Source organism: Papio anubis, chromosome 6 (assembly GCF_008728515.1).
Source record: "Papio anubis isolate 15944 chromosome 6, Panubis1.0, whole genome shotgun sequence".
NCBI lineage: Eukaryota > Metazoa > Chordata > Mammalia > Primates > Cercopithecidae > Papio > Papio anubis.
In genome coordinates this window covers 113,330,058-113,356,788 of record NC_044981.1, presented here as the reverse complement: position 1 = coordinate 113,356,788, position 26,731 = coordinate 113,330,058, and the positions used below count along the sequence as shown (strand labels likewise).

Genomic DNA, 26,731 nt, shown 5'->3' with positions numbered 1-26,731 from the left:
TTAAACACATAAACAATAAAGAAATAGCATGGTAACAGTAAATATTGTTAAGCCTTTACTATGGGCCTAGTACTATGCAAACTACCATATGCGGACTATCTTCTAAATGCTCAAATCACTTTACAAAGTGGTTTATTGTCTCCAGATGACAAATCTGAGGTGCAAATAGCCCAGTAAAATGGTCCTTGTGTCACTCAGTCCCCACACCACAATCTGCTTAGTAGAGTAGACGTTCTCATGGTTCCCTCTGCCTTTCCATTCACCTCAATGCAAAATAGCAGAGAACAGAGTTACAAGTGCACAGAGACTATGGGCCTCCTGCCCCTTTGTAGACTCTGCACTCCTCCAGGCAACGGCAGCAAACAGACATGGCTCCTCTGCGGCCCCATCATCTGTCACCAGCTCATTTTTCTCTAGTCCTGCCCATCTCCCAGCCCCCTGAGACGTGAATGATAAGGGAGAGGGATGTGGCACTGCCACAACATCAGGAAAAGGGCCTTTTCCCCTTTGTTCCCCAAAACTTCACCAACCCCAACTACTGCAGAAAAAGTAAGTCCAGTTAGTGAAAAGCTTAATTCCAGAACACTTCTCAAATAATCCAATTGTACTATGCATGAAGGAACTTGAAATACACTTTATAAGTACTAAGCAATAATTGATAGCAGGACTTATAGGATGTCTTATATTCTGATAACTCACTTGAATTAATGTTAGTTCTTTGTAAGACTGCACACAAATAGCTTTATTTTAAGGCAATGGGTTCCCTGCTTCTGCTCTTTCCCCTCAACACAAGGACCGGCGTGATTTTTTTTTTTTTTTTTTTTTTTTTTTTTTTTTTTGAGACAGAGTCTCGTTCTGTCTCCCAGGCTGGAGTGCAGTGGTGCAATCTCAGCTCACTGCAACTTCTGCTTCCTGGGTTCAAGCAATTCTCATGCCTCCACCTCCAGAATAACTGGGATTACAGGTGTGTGCTACTATGCCCGGCTAATTTTTTGTATTTTTAGTAGAGATGGGGTTTCGTTATGTTGGCCAGACTAGTCCCAAACTCCTGGCCTCAAGTCATCCACCCGCCTGAACCTCCCAAAGTGCTGAGATTACAGGTGTGAGCCACCATGCCTGGTCAAAGTGATTATTTTTAAAAGATAGACCATGTATCTGCTCAAAACCATCCAATGGCCTCCATCTAGCTCTAAATAAAAGGTAAAATCAGGCAGAGTGCAGTGGCTCATGCCTGTAATCCCAGCATTCTGGGAGGCAAGGGCAGGAGGATTGCTTGAGCCCAAGGGGAACAAGGTCATAGTGAGCTATGTTCATGCCACTGCCCTCCAGCCTGAGTGACACAGCAAGACCTTGTCTCTAAAAAAAAAAAAAAAAAAAAACAAAGCCGAAGTCCTTACCGCGGCCTAAAGTACCTCGTAGATCATTGGGGAGACCTTTAAAGCCAGAGACTGTGAGTCAGGGCCCGGGCTAGAGTCCTTTAAAAGCTCCACAGGTGTTTCCTACGTGCAGCCATGTGGAGAATCACAGTCCTGCCTGACCTGACCTCATTTTCCAACTCTCTCTTCACCCAGTCCACTCCAGTCACTGGGCCCCTTGCTGGGCCTATGCCCGGAAACTACACACCTCGCTGCTATTGATGAAAAGAGTTAAACTCTGTAAAATATTTGAAAAGATTTATTCTGAGCCAAATGTGAGTAACCAATGGTCTGTGACACAACTCTCAGGAGGTCCCGAGAACATGTGCCCAAGTCGGTCAGGCTACAACTTGGTTTTATACATTTTAGGAAGACGTAAGACATCAATCAATACATGTAAGATGGACATTGGTTCTGTCCGGAAAGAAGGAACAACTGGAAGCATGTGGGGTGTGGGGGTGGGGGGCACAGTGGTAGCGGGGAGTTCCAGGTCGTAGGTGGTTGGCAGTTGGTTATTATCTAAAGACCTGGAATCAAGAGAAAGGAATGTCTGGTTATGATAAGGGGTTGTGAAGACCAAGATTTTATCATGCAGATGAAGCCTCCAGGCTTCAGAGGGAAAAGATTGTAAAGGTTTCTTACTAGACTTAAAAAGAGTCTGTGCTATCAGTCTTAAGTTCTCTGTGTTGATGTTAATGCTGGTCAGCTGTGAGGCATGTCCAACTTCCACTTCCCACCATGGCCTGAACTAGTTTTTCAGGTTAACTTTGGAATTCCCTTGTCTGAGAGGAGAAGTCCATTCAGATATTGGAGGGGCTTAACAGTGCTTTTGCAGGAACTCATGGCTCATCCCTCACGCTTGCAGGTCTTTGCTCAAACGTCGTCTTTTCAGAGGATCCATACCTAACCACCCTCTGCACCCTTTACCCCGCATATTCTCTATTTTCCTTGTTTTTCTCAATAACAATTATCACCATCCTATAGATTTACTAATTTTTAATTATATTTCCTGCCCCACTCTATTTCACTAGAATGTAAACTCCACAAAGGCAGAAATCCTTGTCCCTTCTGCTTTCCTATATATCCCAAGAGTCTAGAAAAGCGTGTGGTATTTAGGCTGGGCATGGTGGCTCACGCCTGTAATACTAGCACTTTGGGAGGCCAAGGTGGGCGGATTGCTTGAGCTCAGGAATTTGAGACCAGCCTGGACAACATGGCAAGATCCCATCTCTACTAAAAGTACAAAAAAATAGCCGGGTGGGGGAGTGCACACCTGTGGTCCCGGCTCCTCAGGAGTCTCAGGTGAGAGGATGACTTGAGCCTGGGAGGCAGAGGTTGCAGTGAGCTAAGATCGTGCCACTGCAACAGGAGTGAAACCCTGTCTCAAAAATAAAAAAGAAGAAGAAGAGCATATGGTATTTAGTAGGGGCTAAATAACTGGCTGTTGAATGAATGAATTATTTAAGTTTCTTCACCTTCTTTACATTAAAAATTTACAGGGTAAACCCTATTTTCATAGCTAAAACAAAGATATACTTCAGCCTACTCCCTGTTTTGTTTTGTTTTTTATCACAAAATACAAATTAATGGGATGCAAATTGAAAAGTTTTTCTTCTTTTTGGGGTTTTGTTCCAATTTGTTAAAATCAAACGCAAGGCCTGAGTTCCTGCTTTATGCAGAACACCACATAGTGAACTCTTGTTCATTTGGAATGATTAGGGAGAACATAATCTGGGATCTGAAAATGAGGACATACATTTATAATTTAAGATTGCTGAAATTCAAAATATTGGACTACAGCATGAAACTCAGTTCACATTTTCTTCAATTATTCAGAAAACACTTCAGAATTTTACTGTGACTGGATGTCATCGGTAGAAATATTATATTAAGCTGGGCACAGTGGTGCCTGCCTGTAGTCCCAGCTACCCCAGAGGCTCAGGTGAGAGGATCACCTGAGCACAAGAGATCTGGACCATAGTTCTCTAAGCCGATCAGGTGTCTGCACTAAGTTTGGCATCCATATAGTGACCTCCCTGGAGCAGAGAACCACCAGGTTGCCTAAGGAGGGGTGAACCTGATCAGGCTGGAAATGAAGCAGGTCAAAACTCTCACACTGGCCTGGGTGCAGTGGCTCACGCCTGTAATCCCAGCACTTTGGGAGGCCGAGGCAGGGAGATCACTTGAGGTCAGGAGTTGGAGATCAGCCTTGCCAACATGGCAAAACCCCGTCTCTACTAAAAATAAAAAAATTAGCCAGGCGTGATGGTGGGCACCTGCAATCCCAGCTACTCAAGTGGCTGAGGCAGGAGAATCACTCGAACTGTGGAGGTGGAGGTTGCAGTGAGCCAAGATCACACCACTGCACTCCAGCCTGGGTGACAGAGTGTGACCCTGTCTCTAAAAAAAAAAAAAAAAAGAAAAAAGAAAAAAAAAAAACTCTATATGTTATTTTAGATTTCTAGGTGAATGAGTACTAATCACAGTGATGTTGCTAGTTATATAAATAGTAGAAGACATGGTGCCAACCCTTGAAAGTTTATAGTCAAGCTATGAAGACAGATCTTAAGAACTAAATAATTAGAAAAGTTATAAAGCAACATACCAATGAACATTCATTAAAATTTTTGCAAATTAAGACCTAAATGAGAAACTTTATAAAGGAGTAATCTTAGAAACCTTCTAGAGATGTGATCAGGGACTGGGTTTTGCAAAATGTAAGTATAAGAATGTTAAGCAGATTGATTCACTAGACAGAGGCATAATGCCTCCGATTAGTACAATGCTCTGTAAAGAGTAAATGGTTTAGTACATATTTTACAAGAAAAACTGATTCCCCTCATTTTCCAGTGAGTTGGAGCATCAGAAAAAAACTCTTTCATAATCAGGAGTGCATGTGAACTGAACAAGTCAAGATAAAAAGCACAATTTTAGAATGAGTGATTGATGCAATTAAAATTATTAGTAAGCAACAGATTGGCTATAAAGTAGCAAGTTTAAACAATCAGACTATGCCAGCAAGCATTTCTAGAATTTCCCCTTACTTTGAAAAAGAGAATAAAATAAACTTTGAAAAAGGGATTAAAAGAAATTGTTTTAAATGGAAAAAGAACCAGTCATTAAATTTTATTTTTGAAAAAACACTGAACTATGTTGTTGACAGTATTCAAATAGGTAAATTAAGGAGCATAAAAATGACATATAAGAAACACAGCATATTTTTGATTTGGAACAAAAGCACCCCTGAAGTTTCTAAAATCAATATACTGTACCTTAGTTAAGCAACAATGAGCTTTCTCTGGAGTTTTTTCATAGCTAACCGTATGACCCATTTCTTGAATGTTCTTAATCTGAATTAAATTCCTTTGTTTTTCACTAATAAAAGTACCATATAACTTAAGCTAATTATAAAATTTTTCATTGTTACTCAATATATGAGGACTGAATTAAAATTCTTTGGCCAGATGAATAAATTAATTTCTCCAGGTATATATCTTCACTAGTTTTCCTGATTGAAATGTTGGCAAGTTGAGAGTTTCCCAATGAGTTTTGCTTCCCATGAAAACAACCATGAGAACTCCAGAAATGGCCTTCTCGGGCCAGGCTTCGTGACTTCAGGCCTTCGGTTAGAAGGGTCCAATAATGGCAATGCATTAGAAAACTTCTGATTTCTTCCTCTTTTTAGAACTGTTGAGAGAGAAATGTGGGGGGAAGTGTAAGTGGAATTATTTCATTTAGAAAAAGTCATTGAGTATAAAATGTTCTGAAATTTTTTCTTCTTTGTAATATAGTATAAATTTGTTTTACATAAATCTACCATCTGATTCAGGATGATTAGCAATCTACCTCTTTTAATCCTTGAGAGAAGGCTGGAAAGTGCAATTGAAATTTTTCTCTTTTTGAGTCATCTCCAGTAAGCTGTCATTAATTCACTTCTTATGTGTGTTGCTATTGTTTATTTGCATGGGTTTTCTGATTTCAAAATAGAACTGGTCTCAGATGCAGCTGTCCTGGCTTGTTGTTTGAATCTTTGCACATTCCAACAGCATTTTCCGCTGGAATGTTGAATTTAATGAATGAAAGACCAGATGTTCCAGGTACATTCAGCCTGGGTAGAGAAGGGCATAAATGACAGGGTCCCAGTGCCTTTTCAGATAGTTAATATATTAGCATTCATGTTAACTCTTCAAAAATATGTCCCCCTAAATGTAAGCTTAACATGTTCTGTTAAAGTGAAATTTATGATATCTTCCAAAATGTTGTTGGATCACTTCACAGATAATACGAACTCATTTACATTATCTGATAATATGAAAAGAACCATCACAGAAACAGCTATTCTGCTATAACATAATAATTTAATTACTATGAAATCTCAATTGATTCAATATATAATGTTATAAAAAATTTATTTCAATGGTGAAAAGGCAGATAGAGACTAGAGAGTATCAAACACTCAGTAGCAAAGTTATTTTCCCTGAAAAAAAATCAATAGGTTTTTAAAGTTACAAGTGAAGAGCTAAAAAAAAAAACTAAGAATTGCTGTATAAATCCAGTATCTGATTATATCTGACTTTGCTAGAGAGTAATGGCCTTTATTTTATTTTAGTCAGTAGCTACGTTAGTTTGCTAGGGCTGCCATAACAGTACCACAGACTGGGGTCACTTAAACAACAGAAATGTATTTTCTCACAGTCCTGGAGGCTGGAAGTCTGAGATCAAGGTGTTGGTAGGGTGGGTTCCTACTGAAGGCTTTGAGGAAAGGATGTGTTCCAGACCTCCTTCCTTGGCTTGTAGATGGCATCTTCTCCCTCTGTCGTCACATGGTCTTCCCTCTGTGCCCATTTGTGTTCAAATTTTTTCTTCTCAGGACACCAATTATACTGGATTAGAGTCTATTCTAATGGCCTCATTTTAACTTTACCGCTTTGAAAACACCCTGTCTTTAAATAGAGTCACATTCTGAGATACTGAGGGTTAGGACTTCAACCTATGAATTTTGGAGGAACACAATTTAGCCTTTAACACTAGCGCTATAAATGGCTTCTAATATACTTTGAGCATCTGCTCTTTTCATAACCAAAGTAAAACAGTTGCTTTGGTTAAGTTATAGCTTCTTCCTCCTATCTAATTCCACAGTCACGTACAGTTTTGTATCACTTTATAACCAATAGCACATCACATAATGTAAATTATGTTCCCAAACAAAAGGATTACTTTATGAACAACTGTCATTAGACTGAATGCCATAGAAAGATACCTACAAACTGGAAAGGCACAGTAGACCTGCGTTCTGGTGCAAATTCTCCCACTGGCCAGCTTTGTGACTCAACTTCTTTTCCTCACAGAACCGTGACAATCAAATAAGATCATTATTGTAAGAGTGCCTTGAAAAACCATAAAATGTTATGAAGATATAAGGCTGTTAAAACATTTTTAGTGTGAAATATAACACACAGGTAAAGAAAAATATACAGTCATATCATGTAAATTACAGTTTTGTTTCTTCTTTCCAGTCATTACACTTTTATGTTTTCTTCTCACCTTACTGTACTGCCAAAACCTCCCATACAAAGTTGAATAGAGTTTTCATCTTGAGTGGAGGTTATGGTGAACACCTAAAACAGGATCAAGATTCTCTGGAAGAATTTGTGAGAGACCTGATTTCTTTCATAAATGTTTAGTAGAGCTGCCAGTGAAGCTATCTAGGCCTTTACTTGGCCCCATTATCTCTCCTTTGAAGATAATCTGTCTTTTTTTCTACACTAAGACTTTTTTTGTCATTGGTCTTCTGCTGTTTCACTACAGTGGGTTCTAAGTAAGGATTTCTTTTCTTTTCTTTTCTTTTTTTTTTTGTAATTTATTCAGCTTGAGATTCACTGGTCATCTGTAATCTGTGAATTGTTACCTTTCATGGCTGGAAAATTCTCAGCCATTATCTCTTCAGATATTACCTTTTCCCTTGTCTCTGTCCCCTCCTTCTGGAACTCCAGTTAAACCTATGTTAGATCTTCACACAGTATCCTTTATGTTTATAATCCTCTTTCATATTGTTTCTATATGTTGTTCCCAGGATAATTTCTTCTGATATACTTTATAGTTCACTGACTTCATCTTTAGTTGCCTCTAATGTTAAAACTATCTGCTAAGTTCAAAACTTTTAGTTATGCTTTTAATTTGCTTTTGGTAGTTACATTTGATTATTTCCAATGTGTCATATTTACTCTTCTCAGTTATCACTTATCTTTGTGACTGGTTATCTTTTTTTATTCTTTTTTGAGACAGAGGCTTGCTCTGCCGTTTAGGCTGGAGTGCAGTGGCACGATCTCGGCTCACTGCAACCTCTGTCTCCCGGTTCAACCAATTCTCCTGCCTCAGGCTCCTGAGTAGCTGGGACTACAGGTGCATGCTACTACACCCAGCTAATTTTTGTATTTTTAGTAGAGACGGGGTTTCACCATGTTGACCAGGCTTGTCTTGAACTCTTGACCTCGTGATTTGCCCATCTCAGCCTCCCAAAGTGCTGAATTACATGCGTAAGCCATTGCACCAGGCCATGCCTGGTTATCTTTGATGCATTACAAATGCATTTTTAAAAGGATTTATAGGAATAATTTAAGGCTTACAGTGAAGGAACTTTGCTCAAGAGAGGATCTGTGCTTGCTCCTGCCCATGAGGGTCAGAGGCAATTCAAACTGACTAGGGGATTTGAACAGAGCTGATTGTCTTGCTTGTGGTTGACCCCCAGGCTGTAGCCCTTTGAAGGCTCAGCTTATTTGTGAGAGGCATCACTGCTTCAAACCCCACTCCAAGCAAGATCTGGACTTTGATTTTTGTCTTCCAGGTCCTCAAGCCTGTCAAATGAAGGTTCTAATATTAAAGAATTATAAAATGACGTCAACACAAAAGTGACTTCTTTCTTGCTTTTCTCTTTAAGTTCTCATTTTCCTTCCATTGTTGGCCTAAAAATGTCTTACTGTCTTGTCATCTCTTTAATATTTCAAGAAATGTTTTAAGATGTTATATCCAGCCTTTTTAGTTGTCTTCAGCTGGGGGACGGAGAGGGGAAATTGATTTGAATAATTTAGATCAACATTACTATAAACAGAAAGTTCTCACATAAGTTATTATTAAAGAAAATAGGTGTTAGTTCAGAGGAAAGGAGAACCGGTATGTATTGAGAATATTGTAGGTCAGGACTTCTTTCATACAATTATTAAAAGAATGCTTCAAGGTAGATAGTACTTTTATTTTAAAGAGGTAAAGCTGAATTATTCAGAGGTTAACTAGCTAGGCCAAGGTCACCTGGCTATTAAGTAATTTGTAGTCTGGAATTCAACACAGATATTTCTAGCACCAAATAGCTATTTTCATTATAGCACATTGTTATGATATCTTCTATTTTTTCCCTCTTGTTCTTTTCATTTCGAAAAATTTTAGACCATCAGAGAAGCTTCAAGAATAATACAATAAAATCCAGATACTCTTTACTTAGATTCACCAGTTCGTAAAATTTCCAGTTACTTTTTCTTTCATTCATCCTCTCTATCTCTCTTTCTTCTCCTTCTCCCTCCTTCCTTCCCTCTCTTCCTCTTTTCCTTTTTCCATACCTTCCTCTTCCATTTGATAGTTAGACTCAGACACTTTGACAGTTCAACCCAATACTTTATCACATATCTTCTAAAAACAAGGCCGTTCTTCTACATCCACAATACGATTATCACTCTGAAGAAAGTAAATATTGATACAATGCCATTATCAATATAGAATCAATTTTAAATTCAGGATCCAATCAAGGATCATGCATTTCATTTATTAGTCATATCTATGACTTCTCATTTTAAAAACGAATGATTAGAAAGATTTGACAAGATACATGCACACAAATAATGATTTGGGTGAGAAGAGGAATGCAAACTTTTTAGTTCATACCCTGCTGCATTGTTTTAATTTTTTTCAACTAGCATGTCCAACTTATGTAATTTTTAAATACATACATACACACACTTTTTTTTTTCTCTTTTTGAGATTGGGTTTTGCTCTATTGTCCAACCTGGAGTGCAATGGCATGATCATAGCTCACTGCATTCTTGAACTCCTAGGCTCAAATGATCCTCCCAGTTCAGTCTGCTGAGTAGCTAGGACTATAGGGGTATGCCGCTACACTTGGATAATTTTTTTTTTTTTTTTTTTTTTTTTTTGTAGAGACAAGGTCTCACTATGTTGCTCAGGCTGATCTTGAACTCCTGCCTCAAGTGGTCCTCCCACCTCAGCCTCCCAAAGTGCTGGGATTATAAGTGTGAGCCACCATGCCTGGCCTTAAACCAATATACGTTTTAGTGAAGGACCACTTTTTAAAATAATTTATGATGTTCATGAAATATTGATATTTCTGCTTAGATTTTTCTCTTATTATACTGCAGGTTCCCTATTTGCTAAAAAATACTTGATTTTCTGGGACAATATGTTGGATTAGGAAAATTCTGAAAACAATTACTTTATACTTGACAATGTCATTATAAATTTAGTCTATTTGCCTAAAAAGTAGAGTCATCAACTTAAAATACTCAAAGAACCCATTGGTACTAAATCACAATTTAATTGAAAAAAAAAAAAAAGCAATCTTAAAGGATTTCAGGAGATTATATTCAAAGCTACAATAGTATTTTGTAGTAAAGTGGCACTAGTCTAGGTATCTGAAAATATGCATGCTATTCCTCAGAAAGGCATTCTTTGGGAAAAGGCATACAGTTTTTAAATCACTGGAAGAAAAGGAGAAAGAAAAAAGGAAAAATAAAATCAGAAAACATTATTTCAAATCAAGACTCCACTATTGGCCCAGCCCATGGCTCAGCCATGTGTAATTTCAGCACTTGGGGTGGCCAAGGTAGGCAATGGCTTGAGACTGCAGTTTGAGACCAGCCTAGCCAATATAGGGAGACCCCATCTCTACAAAAAATACAAAAACTTAACCAGGTGTGGTAGTGCACACTTGTAGCCCCAGCTATCCCAGAGGCTGAGGTGGGAGACTTGCTTGAACCCGGGAGGTCAAGGCTGCAGTGATCACACCACAATGACAGAGACCCTGTCTCAACAACAACAAAAAAAGACTCCACTATTTACTACACTTGTAACCTAAAGCAGTCATTTCACCTTGTTGAACTTCAGGATTTTTTTTCATTTATAAATTGGGAGATTATAGTATTTACTCTTTAAGTTTATTCTAAGGAAGAATTAGAATGTGGAAGATGTTTTACAAAATCTAAGACACACACACAAAGAAATGTTAATTTTTTTATTTCAGACACTAATTCTGTAAAATGATATTATATTCTCCTGCTTGACAGAACCTGTTTGAAAATTTTGAAGATAATCTCAGCTAGAGGGATTAATTCCATAACTGGCAAAGTACATTCCTTCTGCTTATGTTAATTTTGAATTAAAAACATGCTTATCTCTATTATTACTATCAATCATAACTCTTGACTGGAGATTTGCTTAAAGAATCTTTTCATGCTAAATGAATATGGGAGTTATTTTTCTTCCTTTACTGCACAACTATTAACCTTTTTATGTACTTCATATATAGCAGAAAATGAAAGTATTACAGTGGAAGAGAAAAACTGTGTTAAGAATCTGTCTGATTTTAGTAGAAAATTTTCGTGGTATAGCATTGGCTTGAAATGTTTAATTCTGGTCAAGAGATTATAGTAATTACATTAGTGTCTATTGGCCGCTGGGTCTTACCAGCAGCCATTATAATTCACATCAGAGGCCAGGTGCAATGGCTCACGCCTGTAATCCCAGCACTTTGGGAGGCTGAGGCAGGCAGATCACTTGAGGCCAGGAGATCAAAACCAGCCTAGCCAACATGGTGAAACTCCGTCTCTACTACAAACACAAAAATGAGCCAGGCGTGGTGGCATGGGCCTGTAGTCCCAACTACTCAGGAGGCTGAGGCAAGAGAATCACTTGAACCTGGGATGGGGAGGTTGCAGTGAGCTGAGATCGCTCCACTGCACTCCAGCCTGGGTGACAGAGAGAGACTCTGTCTCAAAAAATAATAACAATAATAATTCACATCAGAAGGAAAGTGAATACACCTGACAATGTGCTATAAATTAGGGCAAACCTATTCTATCCTGTACTCAGGTATCTGTTAGATTAAAATGAAGCTAAATAAAGCTAGATAAACTAGATAAAATTTTCACTACACCAGGGGCAGGGCTCACACCTGTAATCCCAACACTGGGAGTAGGGGGCAGGAGAATCACTTGAGACTAGGAGTTCAAGACTGGCCTGGGCAACATAGCATAGCTCTACAATTTTTTTTTTTTCCACTTAGCTGGCATGGCAGTTCGTATCTGTAGCCCCAGCTATTCTGGAGGCTGAAGCAGGAGGATCACTTGAGCCCAGGAATTTGAGGTTACAATGAGCTATGATTGTGCCACTGCACTCTGGGCAACAGAACTAGAACCTGTCTCTAAAAAAGAAAATTTTTTTTAAATTTTGCTAGATAAAAGCTTCTGGATAAAGATAGAAATACACCTTTTTACTTACTATTTTTGAAGAATTTTTGTCTCAATGTATTAACAATATAGAAACAGTATCTTGTATAGGACTAGGAAGATGGAAAACTAAAAATAGATCACTGTAATCCTGGTGAATCCAGGTAAGGGATCTGTCCTAAAACATCTATACATTGCTAACAGTTATTCTGATTTAAAAAATAAAGTTAAAGCTCTTGTTTGTATGTTTGATTCTAATAAAAGTAAGAATAGAACAGAGTGGTTTTGATCTGTAAGATGTGTTTGCTGAATTGTGGGTGCGAGGTTGACAGGGTCAGATAATTTTGATTATAGAGCTGGTTCTGTCAATAACCCTGACCTTGAGCAAGTCACATCAGTTTCTGCACAGATAAAATAAGGGAGTTGGATGAAAAAGGTTTTAAAATCCCTTCCAGTTGTAAAATTACACAATTCTGTGAGGTATTTTAAAATTTAATATTGGATTGAAGATGACTCTTCGGGATCATTCTCTTTCCTTCAGCCTTTTCCTGATTCAGTGTTAATTCTTGAGCATAGCTTAGTGTTATGCAACATAACCTTTTGTCAATCATTGGTTAGGAACCATCTTTTTCCCCACCCTCACCTTCACCCTCTTCCCTAACATACACCTTCCACAGTGGTTAAAAGAAAGACCCAGTGTCAGACTGAGGAAATTCATCCTAAGGAGGCAGTGTCAGGGAAGAGTGGGCAGAAGGCCAGGAGAGCATTGCGGGGTGAAAAGAGTCCATACCATCGGTTCTTAGCTTCAAGACCTAAATCATGGAATTAAAGTATCCCAGTCTCTGCATCCTGCTTCCTGGAAAGAGAGAATCCTGACTCAGCTACTCAAGCGTATTGGATGCAACTTGGCAAAAACGAACCTATATCCAAATTGAAATTGCTATATCAGGTGCTATGCCACTCAGAGCTTGCGGAGTTTTGCTGTGGGAGAACCCTGGTAGAATTTGGATGATGACGAGAGGCCATCTTCCTTCTCACCCTTGGAATTATCATGAACGAGGCTAATAGGCAGAGGTCCACATTGAGATGGCTGGAATCACATCTCTGCAGGAGAATAGAGGTTCTTGGCAGGGTGGTCAGCAACCACTGAACATTACCAGGGACAAATCCCTCGCACTTAGGACAACCAAAACCAGAAGGTACAACAAGAAGCCAGCAGTTACCGAATTTAGCCTCAAGGGACATTTGAGTTCTCTCTCCACCAGCAGACAGTAACAGGGGAACTACAACAATGCTAGAAGAAAGCTGGAAAGCCTGCCAGTCAAGTGGTGGGTGCTTGGGGCCATTATAAACTGGAGTATTAAGGGAATTATAATCTTATCTATACATTGAGGTTGTTGAAGCCTGCCTACATAGATTACATTTCAACTATAAAAATTTCTTAAAGTGAAGGCCAGCAGGAAGTTAATAAGAGAATGTTAATAAGATCATTTCTGTACATTACACATACACATTCATCAAGAAAGCATGGTGGGGAGAAATAAGAACCCATCCTTGTAGGTGCTAACTCAATGAATACCAGTTCACATTCTCAAATCTTTTTGTTTGTTTGTTTCATTCATGTAAAAGTTGTTACATATCACAAGAACTATATCTTCATTTGAATGTTTCCACAAAACATTTCTTCTTTTTTTTTTTTTTTTTTTTTTTTGAGACGGAGTCTCGCTCTGTCGCCCAGGCTGGAGTGCTGTGGCCGGATCTCAGCTCACTGCAAGCTCCGCCTCCCGGGTTCCCGCCATTCTCCTGTCTCAGCCTCCCGAGTAGCTGGGACTACAGGCGCCCGCCACCTCGCCCGGCTAGTTTTTTGTATTTTTTAGTAGAGACGGAGTTTCACCGTGTTAGCCAGGGTGGTCTCGATCTCCTGACCTCGTGATCCGCCCGTCTCGGCCTCCCAAAGTGCTCATTTCTTCTTTAGTTATGTATGTCGTGACTAAGAAGAGCTCTATGTATTTAACCACAACTTTTCAACAAACACTATTTACTGAACATGTTACAACCTTTAAAATCTTATTTTTATTATTTATTTATTTTATTTTTATTATTTTTTTTTTTTTTGAGACAGAGTCTCGCTCTGTCGCCCAGGCTGGAGTGCGGTGGCGCGATCTCGGCTCACTGCAAGCTCCGCCTCCCAGGTTCACGCCATTCTCCTGCCTCAGCCTCCTGAGTAGCTGGGACTACAGGCGCCCGCCACCGCGCCCGGCTAATTTTTTGTATTTTTTAGTAGAGACGGGGTTTCACCGTGGTCTCGATCTCCTGACCTTGTGATCCGCCCGCCTCGGCCTCCCAAAGTGCGGGGATTACAGGCGTGAGCCACCGCGCCCGGCTATTTTTATAATTTCAAAATAAATCACTTTTATAAAGCTATTGGCTTAGTCACTAAGCTACTACTTTGGAAAACACAAGTAAACTTTGAAAGATTACAGCACATTTGCTCATTACATTCTTATATCATTTAATACAAAACTGTATATACAATTTATAAAATAACTTTGGTGAAGAGGTATGAAATCAAGCCTATCTCTAAAATCCAAGCAGAAAACCACTTCAGCAGATATAATGTCTTATCATTGTATATGTTAAAAATCTCTCAATCAGCTTCCACGAACTTACAGCCTGTTCTGTTTCATATGTCCAAGATACACTAAAGAGCAGATACTGTCATTTTCCCAAATGCTAGAAAATTGTGAACATATATATGTATTTATATTTTGTATTTATACAAATATATAAGCATATAACATTACATATATACACTTTAACCTGAAAAAGCATATATCAAAATGTTAATAGTGGGCAATTCTAGACTTAGACTTACTTATAAATTTTATCTTCTTTCAGCTCATTTTCCAGGTTTTCTAAAATATCTATGTATTATTTTTGAAGCATAAATATTATTGAAACCCTATATATGAGTATTTTATGGCTTGGAAAGATGGCCCTAATAAAAGGTGGTTAATTGGTAGTGCACTTCCAACTACAGGGAGTATAATTGCTCAAAGGCCTCTGCTGCTGTTCTCCGAAAATCTGTCTCTGCATCCGTGCCAAGGCCATGGTGATTGAACCTGACAGAGTTACTATTGCAGTCTCCTTCCTGGGAAATGTAGACTCTTCTGATGGCAGAGGAGTCCACATCTCCCAGCTCTTCTACTAAAGTACTCCACAAGGTCTTGCTGAACTTTCTCTGCACTACATGGCAGTCTAGGATATTACCAGTCACCTTCCTATCTTTCTTTGCTTCACTTAGGGTCAGACTTATTTCCCCTATCTATCTATCTAACTCCCAGCCTCTCCCGACTTTCTTTCACAGATTCTTATCTTATTAGGGTCCCCAACTACCAGGCCACGGGCCAGTACTGGTCTGGGGGCTGTTAGGAACTGGGCCACACAGCAAGAGATGAGCAGCAGGTGAGCCAGTGAAGCTTCATCTGTATTTACAGCCACTCTCCATCACTCCTATTACCTCCTGAGCTCTGCCTCCTGTCAGGTCAGTGGTAGCATTAAATTCTCATAGGAGCACGAACCCTATTGTGAACTGTGCATGCAAGGGATCTAGGTTGTGCACTCCTTACGGGAATCTAATGCCTTATGATCTGTCACTGTCTTCCATCAACCCCAGATAGGATTATCTATCAGGGCTCCCACTGATCCTACATTATGGTGAGTTGTATAATTATTTCATTATATATTACAATGTAATAATAATAGAAATAAATGTAATGCTCTTGTGGCCTTGGCACAATAAATGTAATGCTCTTGAATCATCCCAAAACCATCCTTTCCACTGTTCCATAGTCTGTGGAGAAATAGTCTTCCACAAAACCCATCCCTAGTGCTAAAAGTGTTGAGGACCGTTGCATCTAATCATGTCTTGATGTCTGCTTCTCAGAGAAGTTGAAATAACACAGGCTACAAAGAAGGATACCCCATTATTATATTTTGGTTGGAAAAATGTATCCGTGTGTGTTTGTGTTCACATTATATATTTATACATATAAATATAAGCATACATAGATCTATGTATGTCTATGAATAGAAGAAAAGACAGAAGAGTGGCTTTCTCTTGATAGAATAATTATAGATAATTTTTTACTTGCCTGTATTTTCTTAAAGTTCTATGATAAATATGTATTATTGTGCAATAAAAAAGTAAACTTTTACATGCATTGATTTTGTTCAATCCACAACAGATTTATTTGTACCTAACTTTGCATTTTACCGGACTATTTAAATAATCAATATATTCATTTACTTCTTCACTGAAGTATTTGCTATGCCTACTATGGACGAGGTCCTGTACAAGGAGCCATGGCAGATGGAAAGGTAAAGGTGAATCAGTGAAGTCAGGAAAGTGGGGATCTAAATGGCGATGAGTGGTGAGTACCTCGAGGGAGGCGCAAAGCCAGTGCTAAAGGTTCAAAAGATGAAAAGAGAGTATCTGTTTGGAGGACTGGGAAGAGTGAGTGCAGAGGTGGCATTTCAGTTAGACACTGAAGGAACAGGAAACTTTCTTTTTAATTTGGAATTTTGTGTAAACAACCTCTGCAGTTTGGATCACAGCTTAGGAGTCCTTAGGAGTTTGAGACTGAATTTGTTCATTCTATCCCCTGTTTCTGAGCACAGGTAATATTGCTCACCACTTTCCACCCCCATCTTCTCACCCACCATCTTTCTCCCAATGAGGTCTCCTTGTGATCCCAGTCCTGAACCTCAGCCAGGGAGTCATTATCTAAGGTTACAGTACTGTTGATTTTATGGCCACCTGATGTGGTTTCCTCACATTCATTTCTAGGTTTAAAAGCAATCTCATTATTTTTAAAGATGCTTTTCATTTTTATAGTGATCACATCTCCCTTTCTACTGATGGTCACCGTGGGTTTTGCCAGGCAGCCCAGTTTCCTGCTGGCTCTCCCTGTTCCTTCAGTAACAAAATCTGTGAATTCCATCTGAAAGTGCCTGCTTTAATTGGATCAGCTCTGTTTCTGGAGCTGCAAAAGTGAGACATGTCCGGGCTCACCGGAAGAAGACATGTTATGGAGCAGGTCCTATACTGATGGGTAAAAACAGAAGAAATGGCAGACACAACAGCAAAAGCCTAGGTCCTGACACTCTGCCTTCTCTTCACAAAGCAGTTGGCTTTACAAATACGCAACACACATCTGATTTCTCTATGGAAAACAGCATAGGTACACCATTATCAGGATTGTCTCTCATTTTATCTAAAGGACTAGAATCATTTGTTTAAAAGTGGCCTAGTACACTCCTCCCACAGTATCCTGGGAGGATTGGTTCCAAGAATACCTCCACCTCCAGTCCCCATGGATACCAAAATCCTCAAATGCTCAAGTCCCTTATATAAAATGACATAGTATCTTCATATCACAGACATCCTCTCATATACTTTAATCATCTCTAGATTAGTTACAATGTATGATTTATGATACCAAATACAACGTAAATGCTACCTATTGTATTTTTACTTGTATTAGTTTTTATTATATTGTTACTTGTTGTTTTGTTATTGTTATTTTTATTATATATTTTCCATCTACAATTGGTTGGATTTGTGGATGTGGCACCCACAGATACAGAGGGCCGACTGTACTGCAGTCTTTCCAAGTTTGGAAACATCACTCAGAAAATGTTTTAAATTGTTTTGTCATGGATAGAATGTCTTTCTGCCTGTTCGTATGCCCGTCTGATATACTGATTATTAGTATAAATGGGATAGAGTCGGGGTAGGAGTGTGCCTTATTAACATAATCTAATGTCAAATTCTGCTACATGAGCCTATGTTACTGGGCTCACCACAAGCTTAAAATTGAAATCCTGCATTAGCTTGTCACTTTGAATACATTTCCTTTTTCAAAGAGCCCTATCCAAATCTCACAAGACTGTTCAGACTCAGGAACCATTAAACACATAAAAGCACCTCCTAATTACTTCCTTATCTCAAACGTCCTGCCTGTTCTTTGCTGTTAATAGATGAGTTGTTAGAAACTAAAAATCCTGACATTATCACATGGAAAGAAAAGTAGTTCAAAGAAGAAAAAAAAAACAATAGAACACAAAGTTCTTTCGTGAAATGCTGACTTTGAGAGTAACATAGACAAAGCAGTTATTCATAAATCTGAGGTAATATTCTTTTCTCTTTTATTTAAAGAAATGCTATAGTAGCTGAAACTGGAGTCTACAAATGTTTCCTTCACATGTCATTTTTTCCTCCAATTCAGATACACAGACTTATGATTATAAAGCTCTTCAGAACGCATAAGCTTTTCCATTTTACAATAGCAAGCATTTCCACATTTATTTTGGAAAAGAAATGTTCAGAAAATTTTGTGAATTTTTCTAGTCGGTAAAGCAATAATGAGGCCTAGGAATATGAAGATGATCAACGCCTCTCCTTCGTCCACCTTTAAGTACCACCACAATCAGTTTGTTTCCCTTTTTTTGTAACTCATGTGAGAATTTTGTTCTAAGATGAAGGGAAAGAAGTGGGTGGGCTGTTCTACAGGGCTATACAATTTGGACTGAACAGTCTTGTTGAAAACTTGCTATGTGTCCAGGAGTGGTAGCTCACGCCTGTAATCCCAGCACTTTGGGAGGCCAAGGGAGGAGAATCACTTGAGGTCAGGAGTTCGAGACCAGCCTGGCCAACGGGGCAAAACCCCATCTCTACTAAAAATACAAAAATTAGCTGGGTGTGGTGGCGCAGTCCTGTAGTCCCAGCTACTTGGGAAGCTGAGGCAGGAGAATCGCTTGAACCCAGGAGGCGGAGGTTGCGGTGAGCAGAGATCACACCACTGAACTCCAAGCCTAAGCGACAGAGTGAGACTTCATCTCAAAAAAGAAAACTTGCGAACCCGGGAGGCGGAGCTTGCAGTGAGCCGAGATCACGCCACTGTCCTCCAGCCTGGGCGACAGAGCGAGACTCCCTCTCAAAAAAAAAAAAAAGAAAAGAAAACTTGCAGTGGGCGCGGTGACTCACGCCTGTAATCTCAGTACTTTGGGAGGCCGAGGCGGGCGGATCACGAGGTCAGGAGATCGAGACCATAGTGGCTAACACGGTGAAATTCCGTCTTTTCTATTAAAACACACACACACACACAAAATTATCAGGGCGTGGGGGCGGGCTCCTGTAGTCCCAGCTACTCAGGAGGCTGAGGCGGGAGAATGGCGTGAACCCAGGAGGCGGAGCTTGCGGTGAGCGCAGATCGCGCCTCTGCACTCCAGCCTGGGCGACAGAGCAAGACTCTGTCTCAAAAAAAACACTTGCTGTGTGCTGGGCATCCTGCCACTGCTGGGTTCAGCAGGACAGGAAAGTTGCGGGTGGGGATGGGGAGAGGGAAACTGCATGTACAGAAATACAAATACAGGAAAGACCATACAGAGTTTATTTTCTTAATTTGTAGTTTGTATACTTTTGAAAACAGGAACTCCTTTTTAATCTGTGTTTCAAAATGTTGGTCCCCACATGACAGTAATTGTCTTTTTGTCTATTTCGTTTTCTAAACTTGGGACCTATATGAAATCACAGATTCATTACAATCACCCCATAGTCCCCAAAGGCTGCCCCTCCTCCAGCCCCAAGATCTGGGGCTGAGACATCCTTGTTGTCTGTTCATAGATGGGTAGTGTTGTGAGTTACAGAGCAATTCTGCTGCAAATATGATCAGCATTAGGCCCCCAAGTCTCACAAAAGACTGGGTTGAATTGGGGAATTTTTCTGCCACCTTAGCACAGTTGCAAAGCCAAGAGAACTCTATGTCCAGATAAAAAGGCAAATAAGATGAAATTCAACCAGGATGGGAGAAGAGTGACACGGACAAGGTGAGTCCTAAAGACTACTATTTGGGGAAATTTATGAAGTTTGGAGAACAATAAGGCCAGTAGCAAACCAAGGAAGACGTGAAATCCTCATTTATCTTCCATTCCACCACACCCCCAACCCTGCCAAGGAACCCATTTCAGAGAGGTCAATGCTGCTCAGATTTTTTTGTCTGCTGCCCTCTCAAGATTTCTTTTTCTTCAATACTTTTAACTGTTGTGGAAATGAGGTCAGTACTCTGTGATTGTCATTTTGTTCCAAATTCTTGGAATATTTTATTATTTACAAAGGTTTCCCTACTGACTTAGGACAGGAAAAAATATAAATGTGCAAAACCTGAGAGTCCAAATAATAAAAATTTCAGTTATCATGGCTTTGGTTAAACCAAAATTATTCCCAAAGAGTTTTTCAGAAATATTTAGGAACAACTTTTGAATAATTTTATTTTGACATCTTAGTAATCTAGTCATTGCTAAAAATTCAGAAAACGCCAGCAAAAAGGTACAAAGAATAAAACAAAGATCACTCCTAATTTTACCACCCCAAAGCATTCTGTTATGTTTTAGAATCTATCTTTCCAGACTTTCTTCTATACATACCCACATTCAGACATACACCCACATTTTTTTAAATTGGATCATAGTATTTTTGACAATCTATCATGAAATCTACCTCCTTCACATAATATTATATTATGACATCTTTTCATGTCAATGTGTGTAAATCTACATTCTTTTTAACCACTACATCATATTTTATTGTACCAATGCACCAAAATTTAACTCATTACCTAGTAAGACATATTAGGGTTGTTTTCTTTTTTTTTTTTTTTTACTATTATTAAGGAATGTTGAGGTAAGCATCCTTTGACACACATCTTCAAATACACACCCAGTTATTTCTTCCTAGGAGTGGAAGAGGTCAAACAGTTTACATATTTAAAATTCCAATACATGTCGTCAAACAGCCTTGCAGGAGGCTTACGCTGATTATACTCCCACTCCCAGGATACAAGAATGCCTCTGTCTCCACCATACCAACACTGGAGTTTGGCTTTTTAAAAAAATCTTTACCATTAATAAACAAACGAAAAAAGAAATGTATCTTATTAGTTTTTTCAAGTGAAATTGACTACAGAGATTGAATTTATTTTCCTATATTTTTAACCATTAGTGATATTTTCTTTTTATTTATTTATTTATTTTTGAGATGGAGTCTCACTCTGTCACCCAGGTGGGAGTGCAGTGGCGCAATCTTGGCTCACTGTAACCTCTGCCTCCCAGGTTCAAGCGATTCTCCTGCCTCAGCCTCCCGAGTAGCTGGGATTACAGGCATGTGCCACCACGACTGGCTAATTTTGTATTTTTGGTAGAGACGGAGTTTCACCATGTTGACCAGGATGGTCTTGAACTCTTGACCTCATGATTCACCCGCCTCAGTCTTCCAAAGTGCTAGGATTACAGGGGTGAGCCACCACACCCAGCTGATATTTTCTTTTTAAAAAATTCTTTGGACCCTGTGGGTTTTTCTCCCTTATGATTTTTAATAATCTTTTGCATATTAAGAATATTAACTCTTAGTTTCTGTAGACTATAAGTTCCATGAGGGCCAGACCATCTTCTTAATCATCATATACATAGCCAGCCTCTAGTGTAACGCCTGACCCAGGATAGCTATTAAAAAAATTTGTGAAATGACTGACCTTGCTCATCATATATGTTCTAAGTCTATTTTCCCCATTTGCTGTGTTTCATCTTATTTTTTTTATTTTTTCTCTTCCAAAAGTTTTTAAACTTCATATAGTAAAAATCTATCGATATATTCCTTCGTGATAGATGGCATTTAAGTCATACAGTTCACATATCAAGATTGTGACAATAATAGCAACAAATATTTATGTGATACTTCACGTGCAAAGCCTTTACATATGCTGTTTTACATATACTTTACATATGCTTTACATATAGTGTTGCAAACTCTTTACATATGTTCATTTATTTAATCCTTGTAACAAGTCTTTTATGTGGTCAAGTATGTCATACCAATGCCTCCCTACCCCAACACCAATAATTCCTCTTTTTTTTTGAGACAGAGTCTTGCTCTGTTGCCTGGCTGGAGTGCAGTGGCGTGATCTCTGCTCACTGCAAGCTCCGCCTCCCGGGTTCACGCCATTCTTCTGCTTCAGCCTCCAGAGTAGCTGAGATTACAGTGGTGTGCCACCACACCCAGCTAATTTTTTTGTATTTCTAGTAGAGACAGGGTTTCACCTTGTTAGCCAGGATGGTCTCGATCTCCTGACCTCGTGATCCACCCGCCTGGGCCTCCCAAAGTGCTAGGATTACAGGTGTGAGCCACTGCACCTGGCCTCAATTATTCCTCTTTAAAAAAAAAAATGGTCTAACTATTCTTCTTCATTGATTTCATTAATTTTGATATATAATGTATTTACATTTTCAAACTCAGAAATAGGAAAGGGGATGAAATGAAATGTCTGTCTCTCTTTTGGTTGCCCATTTCCCTTCCCTTCCCAGGACAGTGTGTGTGTGTGTGTGTGTGTGTGTGTGTGTCTGTGTGTGTGTGTGTGTGATTTTTCCTTTCTTTACAGCAATCATAGCATGCTATACACAGTGTTCTGCAACCTGGTTATTTTATTTCACTTAATAAAATATCCAGGTGCTTTTAAACTCATTTTGTCAACTTTTGACTGTGACTGAGTTAAGCTTATAATCGCAGGGCAGGGTGTGGTGCCTCATTCCTAAAATCCTAGCACTTTAGGAGGCTGAGATGGGCCGACTGCTTGAGCCCAGGAGTTTGAGAACAGTCTGGGCAACCTGGTGAAACCCCGTTATTACCACAGATACAAAAAAATTAGCCAGGCATGATAGCACGCACCTGTGGTCCCAGCTACACAGGAGGCTAAGGTGGGAGGATCGCTTGAGCCCGGGAGGCGGAGGTTGCAGTGAAGGAGGATCGTGCTACCGCACTCCAGCTTGGGTGAGAGTGAAACCCCATCACAAAACAAAAACAAAAACATAAAACAGAAATGTGGGGGCAATTTTCATTTTTAAAATATTAAAACTTTCTATTCAAGTATATGTTATTTCTATTTATTTCCAACTTTCTTTGTCTTTCAGTAGACCTTTTAGATTTCTTCTTACAAATCCTATATTTTTCTTAAGTTTATTGCTGAGTAGTTTGTCTAGTTTGTTTTCTCAACCTTTATGTAATAGGCTGGAAAATAATATATTCTTAAAAAGAAACTTGCATTTACATGATTACCAATGAGGCTGAAGTCTTTTGTACGTTTATTGCGCATTTGCATTTTCTGTAAGTTTGGCCTCTCATCCTTTTATATCTGAATGACATAGAAGGCTCAAGAAGGCCCCCAGGAGAACTAAAATCATTGTTCAATACATGAAAAACTCTAACTCATTATTCCCATCAAAAGCAATATCTCTACATTACTATTTTTGTTAATAGAATAACAGTTCTCCATTATTCAGTCTCAAAATCACATAGTCTTCTTTGATATCTTTCTCCCTCACCCCGTGTTTTCCTTCATTTGTCTAAAGTGATAAAAAAGAAAAATCTACCATGGAAATTTATCTTGCTTCTCACTCTTTTTTTTATTGCCACAAGTGTGTTTGGGTTCCCCATACCTTTGCTGAGTGATGACTGACTCCATGGTCTCCCTACTTCCGCTCTCTTCCTTCTCCACCTGAATTGAGGGTAGATCAAGCATAGATCTAATTATGATCTAATTATGTTCCATCATTCACTAAACTTGAATGGTACACCTCCACCTACCAAATTTAGTTCACACTGCTACCTGCTTTGTCTTGTCTCCCACCGCTATCCCACATTTTTCCTACAGTTCTGCAACATCAGCTACTTCATGTTCCCTAAATATGTTCTATCTTTTCTGACTCTCTGTCTTTTCTCCAGCTATCACAGACACCTGAAATGCCCTCCTGTTTTTTCTGTCAATTGAAATTTCAACTCTTGTTCAAAGTTCATGTGGAATATCACCTCCAATAACCCTCTCCCGTGATCTTCTCCTCTCGAAACTCCCAGAGTAACTTAGTTTCTCTTAAACTGCCTACCCATTTTATTATTGTCATTAATAGTTGTTCGAAAATTGTTAAAGCACAGAGAATATGTCTTGTATGATGGTATGGTGAGGGGACCCAATGTATGGGGTCAGAAGATCTATTCAAAGCCCCGCTGTTCATTTACTAGTTGTTTTAGATTATGTAAGTCATTTAACCTCTTAAACCTCCCTATCTTTAGTTGTGAATTGGTAGTAGTAGTAATGATACCACTATCAATGCTAGTCGTAGTAACTGGTTTATAATTAGTAAATTTTGTATGCTCTAAATTCCTATCACATTCATGCTTTACAACCTTGTATCAATATGCCATGTCCTACATTTAGCAATATTTTCTAAGATCTTATATTGGAACCTAGTCTCAAAAATGGAAACCATCATTGTTGGCCAGTTGGGAAGATAACAGAATTTTTAAACAACAGTTTGATAGCTATCCAAAGGTGAAGAAGAACCTTAAATGTATTGAGCACCCAAGTTCAGCTTAAAGATAGGTGATGTTATGACAGATTGTAAATAATTGCCAATTATGCTGACCAACACCATTCTGATTTTTATGAAAGAGACTACAATATGTCATGAAAGGAAGGGAGAGATGAGAAGATTACCTCATTCTAATTCCTTCTGTTTTCAAGTCTAGTCCTGATGCAAAGGGTAACTGAGTAGGTGAACAGGACTGCTGATTTCTCATGGACCCCACTGTTAGTATTCTCTGAAATAATTTTTTAATCATTCATAACAACTTCAGGTGCTTCTCCCTACAGTGGCATCACACAACACATACATATCACATTTTGTGCACATAAGAGCATGCATACATAAATTACCTCATTTATGTTAGAGAAATAAGACAAAAATGAATGAATGATGCTCTTCCTTTACATCACATCAGTTGATATCTCCTTTCCATGGTTTTTTTTTTTTTAATTTTTATGTATTTATTTATTTATTTATTGAGACTGAGTCTCACTTGTCACCCAGGCTGGAATACAGTGGCAGAATCTCAGCTCACTGCAACCTCAGCCTCCCGGGTTCAAGTGATTCTCGTGCCTCAGTCTCCTCAGTAGCTGGGATTACAGGTGCATGCCACCACGCCCAACTAATTTTTGTATTTTAAGTAGAGATGGCGTTTCGCCATGTTGGCCAGGCTGGCCTCGAACTTCTGACCTTAAGTGATCCACCTGCCTCAGCCTCCCAAAGTGCTGGAATTACAGGCATGAGTCACTGTGCCCTGCCTCCATGTGTTTTGAAACCCCTAAGATTCTTTGCTTTTCACATATTTGAGAGGATGGAGGCCACCACAACCTCTCTACCACTGGGTGAAAAATTCTGTGTATTGATCATGTACAACACAATATCTTGAAGTGTATACCTTGTGGAATGGCTGAATTGTGATAACGTATCACCTTACATAGTTATTTTTCGTGGTGAGAACACTTAAAATCTACTCTCTGATTTTCAAGAGTACAATACTGTAGCCACCACGTTGCACAATAAATCTCTTGAACTTATTCCTCTTGTCTAACTGAAATTTTGTATCCATTATCTCATCTTCTCCTACTCTCAATCTTTCACCTTTGAATTTTATTCTCAGCCTAAAAACGTGGCCGTGGCATTTCATTTCTTGCCTAAACAGACATTTTTTAACCTTACAGTTCCATCAGATTACCATCCTCTCTCTTTGCCACCTAATATTTTAAAATATATGCAGATATATTATTTTTATTATTTATTGTTTTGAGACAGGGTCTCAGTCACCCAGGCTGAAATGCAGTGATGCAATCATGGCTCATTACAGCCTTAAACTCGCACGCTCAAGAGATCCTCCCACCTCAGCCTCAGGAGATCCTCCCATCTCAGCCTCTCTCTCCACAGCTCCTAACACTGTTGGCCCTCCTGAAACTCCATCTGTTGCCCCTGATTTCTGTGCTATACATGGCCCAGGTTTGCCTAGCTTGCTGACCGTGCCTTCCCTGTTTGCACCTCTCCCTCCAGGGTTGCTTTGTGGGCTCTCCTCACCCTTCCTCTCCTTTGGCAATCTCATGGCTTTATTTATTCTTTCTGCAGATGACTTCCAATGTACATCCTCAACTTTGATCTTCATTCTCAGCTCCAGTCCCATGTTTTCACCTGCTGGTCATATCCAGCTGGACATCTCTTTAGCATCTCAAACTGAGGACTATTACAAAAATCTTCTTTCCTCCCGCAACTTCTCTTCTCTTGTTCCCTACTCATTTGGCTCAAACCCTCAGAGTCATCTTTAACTCTTACTTCTCCATCTTTGACTCCTTGACACTTGTTCCACCATGTAGACCAGGGACTGATTCAGGAATGAGCATGCGATCCAACTATGGCCTAGGAGATGGGAGAGGAAGGGAAGGGAATTCAGTCAGGAGGTATAGGGAGCAGTTTTGGGAAACATTTTCCCTCTCTTAAGATGATCTCTCTTCTTCTGGACTTGGATGCTTGGAATGACCACTACCATCTTCCATCTTAGTATTAACCAGACAATGATGCCTGCACCCAAGATAGCAAAGCAGAAATGGAAAGGACCTGTCCTTGATGATGTTATTGAGTTTCTGAATCCTTCAGACCTGAAGTCTATGCTACTTTGGAATTTCCAAATTTCCAAATTTGTGAGATATGAAATTCTTTATTACTTAAGCCATTACAGATTGGGATTTAACTTTAAACATATGCAATAGACCACACTGTATCAACTCTCCATTATCTCTCATTTGGACTACTACAGTGCTATCTGGTCTTTCTGCCTTCGAACCTAATCTATTTCATGTACCTGCTAGATTATCCTGC

General features: G+C 39.2%; 1 long non-coding RNA gene across 1 annotated transcript; it reads right to left on the bottom strand.

The window, feature by feature from the left end:
• Window positions 1-3,866: 3,866 nt before the first annotated feature.
• Window positions 3,867-24,811, bottom strand: LOC103883957. The gene is made up of 3 exons (XR_002521719.2): window positions 24,526-24,811; window positions 23,471-23,529; window positions 3,867-5,102 (listed from the first exon to the last, which is right to left on the bottom strand). It is a non-coding gene; the product is annotated as an uncharacterized LOC103883957 (long non-coding RNA).
• Window positions 24,812-26,731: the final 1,920 nt, after the last annotated feature.